This window comes from Panicum hallii, chromosome 6, assembly GCF_002211085.1.
Source record: "Panicum hallii strain FIL2 chromosome 6, PHallii_v3.1, whole genome shotgun sequence".
In the NCBI taxonomy this organism is placed as follows: domain Eukaryota; kingdom Viridiplantae; phylum Streptophyta; class Magnoliopsida; order Poales; family Poaceae; genus Panicum; species Panicum hallii.
This window is the reverse complement of record NC_038047.1, coordinates 14,386,424-14,395,748: the sequence shown is the minus strand read 5'-3', so window position 1 is coordinate 14,395,748 and position 9,325 is coordinate 14,386,424.

Below are 9,325 nucleotides of genomic sequence, written 5' to 3'. Positions count from 1 at the left end.
CCGATTAGGAACGCCGACTTCACGTCCATGTGATGAACCGGCCAGTTCCAGTGCACGGCGATGGCGAGCATGAGGCGCATGGACTCGAGACGCGCCACCAGTGGGAACACCTCTTCGAAATCCACCCCCTGATGCTGGATGTATCCTTTGGCCACCAAGCGCACTTTGTGACGGACGATGGCGCCCAGCTGGTCACGTTTCACTTTGTAGACCCACTTGAGGCCTATAGCGCGGTGACTGGCGGGGAGCTCAGTGAGACTCCAAGTCCCGTTGGCGACGATGGCGTCCATCTCCTCCTTCATGGCGTTCTGCCATTCCGGTGCATGCTCGGCCTCCTTGAACGACCCAGGCTCCTCAATGGTGACTGCATGGAGTTCATCAAAGTCAAGTGCATGAGGTGCATACCCAGGGTGAGCACCGCCGTCGAGGATGTTGTCGATGCGCCGGTAACGCTGAGGCACGGAGTCGTATACGTCCGAGTCGAGCGCGTCGTCGAACGTCGGTGGCGTCACGATCTCGATCCCGTCCTGCGGAGATGGCGAGGCTGCAACTAATGCCGCATCAGGGGTGTACGCCGACGCCATGGTGAGAGTTAGTGATCCCAGTGGTGGTGACGCAGGTGGAGGGCTCGGAGAGGATGATGTTGCAGCAGGCTCCGGCACCCTGCCACTGACGGGCAAGGACATGGACTCCATGCTGAATGGCTCAGCGCCCTGGGCCGGTGCTGATGTAGTCTCCCAGTTCCAGCTCGCATTCTCGTCAAAGACGATGTCACGCGACACATGCACGCGTCCACCTGCCGGGTCGTAGAGGTGGTACGCCTTGCTCCCTGGCTCGTAGCCGAGTAGGACCATTGGTGTGGAGCGATCAGCCAGCTTCTTCACGTGAGGCCGCACGTCCTTGACATGGCCGACGTGGTGAAAGGCCCTTGTTTGGTTTTGGTAATTGATGAACAACTTAGGTGGACTAATAAGTGTTTATGTTGAGATACACAGGAGATTAGTCCACACAAAGACACTAGTATGAGCAACATGTGCCATGGAGGAGAAATGGCTAAGGGTTGATGCTATGCTCATATAGTGTGATCGAGGAGCTCATTGCATATGAGACATAACATGGAGTTATGTGACCAAAATGGAGAAGATCAAGACAAGGCTTGGCTTGATGGACCGGTTGCAATGGAGAAGGGCAAGTCAAGGCTTTGAAGCGAGGGACCGCGAGGCGGTGAAGCTTGAGCAAGATTTGGCGCCGATGGACCGAGGCAACGGTGAAGAGCGAGCAAGGTCAAGATCGATGGACCAAAGAGGTCATGTGATGATATGGAGTGGATCATATCATTCAAGAAAGATCAAGCCAAGTGTTGACTTATGAAGATGATCAAAAGGCTTGATGGAATTTGGTGCTTGTGTGGCATCAACATTTGGGAAAATGAAATGAAATGCGCAAGGCAAAGGTATGACTTGTAGGGCATTTCATTTCACCGGTCAAAGGTTGTGTAGAGAAGTGCCTGACCGGATTTAGGATAGATGGCCGTACTATCAAGAGGGGCAAACTTGTTTGCATATCGGTCATCTAGTGCCACTTGAGCGATCTAACATTGCGATGTTGCTAGGATCGAGTGGCGTGGTGAGATCAAGTGAAAATCCTTTGAAAATGATTGTGAAATGCTAACACACATGCACATGGTTTTGTTCACGTGGTGGTGTTGGCACATTTGCAAAGGAGAAAGAGTTGGAGTTGATGTTGATCAACTTTGGGAAGCAAGAAAGGTTTTTCGGTTTTCTCCGGAAATTAGGTTGTCTCTTGGAGTGGAATACTGCTTTGATCCATTATGTTTTGGACCAAGTATTCAGTTGGGTTATGTTGCCCTCTGAATTAGCTTTCCATAGAGTCCAAGATCACCTAATTTGGACATCGGAGCTAAGAGTTATGGCCGTTTTACCGAGGTACATTTCTGCTGGAAATAGACCTGCGGACGGTCCGCCCATGGGGGGCGGACGGTCTGCCATTATCCCGGATGAGCTCTAACAGAGCCATTTTTGGCTCTGTTGGTGGTCCAAAATGAACTGCGGACCGTCCGGTCCATGGGGCGGACGGTCCGCCACTAAAAGCTGAAACGGGCGCAGATTCTTGGTAGTTCTATCTTGGGTGTCCAAAATGAACTGCGGACCGTCCGGTCCTTGGGGGCGGACGGTCCGCCTCCTACTGAAAATTCTGGGACAGAAACACTACGGTTTCTGTGTGTGCTCACTTTTTGAACTGCGGACAGTCCGCCCATGGGGTGCGGACAGTCCGCCGGTCACTTCCAGATTTAGTCAGAGATGTTTGCAAATCGGTTGGTTCGAAGTTTTGAACCGCGGACAGTCCGCCCCAAGGGCGCGGACAGTCCGCCAGGGGCTCTAACGGTCGACTCTGACACATAATAATTGCTGTTCTAGCCGTTGGTTTTGAATGGCGGACGGTCCGGTTTCTGTGAGGCGGACAGTCCGCGAAATCTCTGTTTTCTCGGGATTTGAGTGTAACGGCTAGTTTGGGGCCTCCCTCTATAAATAGAGGGTGTGGCCGGCCATTTGAGGGTGCTGAGCACCTTGGGGACTTGGTGTCCATGTGTGAGAGTGCTTGAGAGCCCTCTACTCACTCTAACTTGATAGTGATCATCCAATTGAGTGAGAGAGCGATTCTAGTGCGATTGCTTTGAGAGATTGCATCGAGTGGCACTAGGTGATCGTGTTGCAAGCCGGTGTGCTTGTTACTCTTGGAGGTTGCCACCTCCTAGATGGTTTGGTGGGAAGAGGCTCCGTTGAAGCCCGCAAGAAGATTGTGCGGTGCTCCGGAGAAGAGATTGTGAGGGGTATTGTGCTCACCCCGCGGGAGCCGCGAAGAGCAACTCTAGTTGAGCGAGACGTGAAAAGCAACAAGTGGTTCGTCCGGATCATGTGCTAGAGCTCGGTGTGAGCACTCCACGTGGGAGAGTGTGACTTGAGAGTCACCACTAGCAAGAGGATCGGCGGCAACCTTGGAGCTTGTCTCAACGGGGATTAGCTTGGTGGCAACCAAGTGAACCTCGGGATAAAAATCACTGTGTCAATCTTGTCTACTCTTCTCGGTGGTTTGCATTCTCCAAATCACAAGCCTTGTATTTACATTCATATATATCTTGTGTTTGTGTAGTTGCTCTCTAGTGTTTAGTTAGTTTGTGTAGCTTGCTAATCATCTTCTTGCTTGTGTAGCTAGAAGTAGAGATCATAGTGTAACTAGTTAGCTTGTGTAGTTTAATTAGTTGCTCTTGCTTAGATTGTGTAGCTAAGCAAGTTGAGCTCTTGAGTTTGTATTGTGTATCCTTGTCCTTGAGCATCTAGTGAGCTTAGGTTTGGCTTTGTGCTATTGCCCATTAGAATTGTGTAGGAGCTCCCCTTATTTGTAAAGTACTAGTGCTTAGACTTGTGTGGCTTGGCATTAGAATTGTTAGGAGAGCTCTTACTAGCTTGGCACTCCATTTGCTTTGTGTAGGATCTTTTTGGAAGTGCCTTAGAGTCATAGTTAGAGGGGTGAAGTCTTGGCTAAGCGAATAGTTTCAATTCCGCATAAGTTTCGGTTAGCCGGCGCAATTAGTTTTAGAAAGGACTATTCACCCCCCTCTAGTCCGCCATCTCGATCCTACACGTGGCCGAAAGTCCTCAGGTGATGGATAGACGGCTGCTCGCCATACCAGGCCTCGTACGACATCACTGCGTTCAGCGCCTTCGTGGGGGAGCAGTTCAGGAGATAGACCGTGGTGTGCAGGGCCTCCCCCCAGAACCTCCCCGGGACACCCTTTGCCTCCATCATGCTGCGGGCAGTGGCGACCATAGTTTGATTGCGGCGCTCAACGACCCCATTCTGTTGGGGCGAGTAGGGAGCCGTCAGCTGCTAGTGAACACCGTGGCTTGCCATGTACTCGCCGAACTCGATCGACATGAACTCTCCGGCCCGGTCTGTGCACAGCGCCTTCAGCTTGTGCCCGCTCTCTACCTCCGCACGGGCCTTGAAGTGCTTGATGGCTGCTGCTGCCTCATCCTTGCTGGCGATCAGGGTGAGCCACATAAAGTGACTCATATCGTCGATCAGCAGGAGAAAATACCTCTTGCCCCCCGGCATAGTAGGCTCGATACGCCCGCAGATGTCGCCATGGACCAGTTCCAGGTGTTCTTCGGCTCGGTAGACGACCTGTTGCAGGAACGGCGCCCTCTTCTGCTTCCCAACCAGGCACGCGTCGCAGAGCTGGTTGACACGATCGACCGGAGGAAGACCGCGAACCATGGACTCTTGCGAGAGACGGCGAAGTGCCTGGAAGTTGAGGTGCCCATAGCGCGCATGCCAGAGCAAGCTTGGCTCACTGCTGCACGCTACCAGACACACCGGGTGGGCGATGTGGAGGTCAAGATAGTAGAGCCAGTTCGGCGAATGCGTGACCTTCGCGAGGAGACGACAGTCGGGGGCGAAGAGATGCAGAATGCCGTGCTCGATGTCGACCTTGCTCCCGGCGTCGTCCAACTGCCCAATACTGATGATATTGGCAGTGAGACGCGGGATGTAGCAGGCGCCGGTGAGTGCACAGTGCTCGCCGGACTTGCAGGCGAAGAGGACCATGCCGCGCCCTTCAATGTTCACCACCGATCCATCGCCGAAACGCACGGTTCCACACATGGCAGGGTTGAGCTCGGCGAACATGCTCCGGTCACCTGTCATGTGGTTAGTAGCTCCAGTGTCGAGGACCCAACGGCCGCCTGCATCATCGGTCTGTCTATCACGCTGGATGAAGACCTTGGCCTCAGCCACCGGATCCCGCCGGGGCCCACCACTGCATCTCGTTCACAATGGACCGCCACAACACATCATGCCACTTGACATGGATTTGAGGGGGGGGGGGAGGAATGTGAATGAGAAAGGCAAGTAGAGAGGGGGGAAACAGATCGGGACTACGAAAGAGGAGAGCAGGTGCAAAGTTGTCTTTCCCTGTAGCTCTAGAATTAAACTGAATAAAATAATGGGTGCAGTGTCTTCCAACGAATTTGCAGAAAGTGGAAATGTGGCCACAGAAAATAAAACAAAACACCCAACTTCCCCAAACGAACACCACAATTTACTATACATCCATTATCTATATTCCTAAAATTTCACCATTTACTAGATCAATAAATATGAGTAGATTCACAGAGGATACACCAAGTCAATAGGCCTTTCTATCTATACCTAACATCAACCAAACTATAAAAAATGGCGGGGAAGGCTGGAAAACTTGAGAGCATCCCCCTGGCCCTAAAACTTGTTATATCTTTATTTTGGAAACTAAGCATATAGAAATAATGGTGGCTAGCATAATGGAGCCGCTTCAACTGTTGCGTTAACACTTCACTAACGTTATTCAAATTCCCAAATCATTATAACAAATAATTATTTAGCATTCTAAAAGAGTTCGGTCAACCAATTGCAGTAAGCTATCAGTTCGATGTGTTGAAGCTAAAATAGTACTTTCTGGGACTTAAAATAGCATTCGCAGGGTGAAACTAAGTTGTCCTACCTGCTCCTCGAAGGAGACCACACGTGGTTGGATCTGCATGAGCGCGTAGTGGGCGACCTCCTTCTGCGCGTCGGACTCCAGCTTCCCAAGGTCCTGTGCAAACGTGTGCAGCAGCTGCCGCGACACCACAAGCGGCACCTCATCCGACACCACTGCAATCACACCAATTCCCACAACTTAAGCCACAAGAGAGCAAAATCTCCAAAAATCTACAGCTAGGGTTAGACCATAGTGCTTTACTGTGGTCGGCGCGGGGACGGTGCAGGGGTGGCGGGCCGGCGGCGCGGGGGCGGCACAGTGCAGGCGCGCTGCGGCGGTGGCTCGGGGGTGGGGCGGCGGGGGCGCGGGGGCCGCGCAGGGGTTGGGGCGGCGCGGGGATAAAGAAAACGTGCGTGCAGCATGATGATAGCTATTTCTATTAGGGCAACTATATTTTCGTCGGCCAAATTAGGCCGATGAAATTACTATTATTTTCGTCGGTCTAGGTTAAGCCGATAAAAGTATTTCCTTTGTTTCGTCGGCTGTGACCAGGCCGATGAAAATAAGCATAATTTTGTCAGCTTGGGAGGGCCGACGAAATAATTTAGTTGTTTTTGTCGGTTTGTCTTAGGCCGACGAAAATAAATGGGGCCGACGAAATTGAGCTGTTTTGGATCTCTTGTTGCCAATTGGACTCAACGACCAAGCTCTTGGTAGCCAATGGTGTCTCCAAATCTTGATTTTTGTTCCATCTGCCACTCGCCATATCATACCTTTTTTCAGCAATTCTAAACCATGCATAATTGCCTTCCATGTTGGGGAAGTTTGCAAGGGAAACGTTGTATCCAGTAGATCACCATTAGGAAAATATTTAGCTTTCATCAGTTTTGCACAGAGGCTGTTAGGGAACTCGATAAGCCTCCCATGCAATCCAATGAATTCTTCGGCTGTCAACATCCTCTCCCCACCAATACCTCCGCACACCACGTGCGAGTTCTTCACAGAAGCTTGCTGACAGATGGAAAATACTCATCGTATACGTCGGAATAGACTGCGCCACAGCTTTTATGAGCACCTCTTTTGCAGCAGCTGATAGGTGTTTCTTGACCACATTGCCATGCGTTTCCCCATACGTTCCCTCAGTGGTTGGAAACGATCTCTTTTCTTTCTGCCCTCTAGGGTCGGCGACCCCAAGTATTTTGCTTCAAACTAGAGCTTTTCAACTCCCAGAACAGCATGGATGTCTTCTTTTCGCCCTGTATCTAGTGAATTCCAAGCTAACAGCGAGCATTTTGCTGGGCTCAGCTTTTGGCCCGTGCCTCTTTCAAATATTGATATGAGGTTTCTGATCCTGCTTGCTTGCTCAGCATTAGCTCTGAAAAAAAGTAGAGCATCATCTGCGAATAGGAGGTGTGAAATACCAGGTGCATGCCTCGAGATTTTCAGCTCTTCAATAACATTGTCCTGCACATCTTTCTATAGAGCAGAGGAGAGGGCATTATAGACAAAGGAAAAGATATGGCGAGAGAGGATCACCTTGGCGTAATCCGCGGGATGGTTGGAAGGATTCCAACGGAACCCCATTGAGGCACACCGAGTAGCGCACAGTGGTGACACAAGACATCACCCACCACACCCATGAACTCTGAAAGCCCAGCCTCAACAAAACTTTTTCTAAGAAGCCCCAATCCACCCTATCATACGCTTTCGAGAGATCCAATTTATACGCACAGAAATTATTCCTTTCAGTCATCCCCTGCTGGATTGCATGCAAGCATTCAAAGGCTATAATGCCATTATCAGTAATCAAACGCCCCGGGATGAAGGCGCTTTGCTGTGGAGATATCAGCTCATTTAGCAAAGGTCGTAATCTGTTTACCAAGCACTTGGAGACAATCTTATAAATCACGTTGCACAGACTTATTGGTCTGAATTCAGACAAGCATTCTGGATGTGCTACTTTAGGAATCAGAACAATGGCGGTGTCGTTGACTCCTTCCGGCATCACTCCGGACCGGAAAAATTGCTGGGCAGCGAGCGTCACCTCCCGCCGCAATGTACTCCAATTCCTCTGGAAGAAACGCGCCGGGAAACCGTCCGGTCCCGGCTTTAACGGCCCGATCTGGAACAGGGCGTCTCCTATCTCCTCCGTGAACTCCTTGCACAAACGATCATTCATATCCGGTGTAACACGCTTTTCAAAAAGGGGCATCAGTAAATCAGGATCAACTTCTGGAAAAAAAATCCCTGGTTAGAGCACTCATTCCTTCCCAATCATCACACCATTCACCATTACCCTTTCTGAGCTTCTTTGTTCTATTTTTTCTAGAATGCCATTGTGCCTTCTGGTGGAAGAATTTGGTGTTTCGATCACCCTCTTTGAGCCATGAGATTCGCAATCTTTGCACATCATCTCCTCCCGGTATAAGATTTCATTCATCCTATTCATGCAATGGTTGCTTTAATCTCCACCGCATTAGATTGGTCACATGTCCCTGCAAGGCTTCCAGCTTTCTTCTTAGATCCTCAAGTTTCTTTCTGACCGACCTGAATTTATCATGGCTCCATTGTTGCAGGGAGCACATCACCTCCTTTAGAGCCTTAGAAACAGCTCCCAGACATGGTTTTGCTCCGGCAGCCTCCCATGCAGCCTCTATTTCTTGTCCCAGAGATTCCTCACGTTCCCACATAATTTCGTATCGCCTAATTTTATTCAGCTTCTCAGCTCCCTTCCCTTGGTACATCTGCAGCAATATCGGGCAATAATCCGAGCATGGGGATGTAAGGTGTTTCACACAAGCATTACTAAACAAACTTGACCATGAAGGGGAGGCCACAACTCTGTCGAGGCGTTCCTCAACATTTCGTTTCCCACCTCTCTTGTTATCATAGGTCCAAGGAAGTCCGGCAAAACCGATGTCATGTAGATCACATATATCTAGAACATCCCGAAAATCTTCCATTTTTTCCCCCTCTTTTAGTAGCCGAAAAATGTTCAAACTGCCATAGTGCTTCATTAAAATCACCCAAGGCAAGCCACGGATCTTGTGACTTATCCTTAGTACGCTGCAACAGTTCCCACATCTTTTTCCTATCCTCCATGCGTGGTTCACCATAAACGAAAGTGACCCTGAATGGAGGTGAAGTCGGACACTCCTGAACTGTGACATCTATAAGTCTGTTGCACATGCCAATCAGCTTGACCGAGATTGATTCGTCCCAGAACAGAGCTATCCCTTCACTGTTTCCATCGCTGCCCACAGCAAGACAGCCTTTCAAACCAATTCTTCACCTCAAATTCTTCATTCTTTCCTCACTTTGCCTAGTCTCCGAAAGGAAAACAAGCTTGGGGTGATAGGACTGCATAAGGGCAGTCAAGTCGCGAACTGTCCGGGAGTTCCCCACCCCCCGGCAGTTCTCGGCTGTAGCATTCATTGCTCTTGGTGGGGCTCGCCGTGAGCTCCCACCAGGTTAACAGACATCGCTGGGTTTAAGACTTGTATCTTACTGCGTTTTGAAGGAGAAACTTCACTAGCATCCCCCATAAAAACGCCCTCCTCCACCTCCTCCTCATCAGGTCCATGAAAAACACTATCTAGCCTCAAGGAAGCAGTAACAAACTGATCCACCGACATACCCTTCTTTGCTAACACGTTGATTAAAACTTCAACCCCATTCTTTCCATTTCGCTTCAGATTTTTACCATCTCGAACTCCAGGTTTCATTACACCTGATTTCCGTTGGCCAGGCACCTTGGCCGAAGCTACTGAAACAGCACTTGGTTCA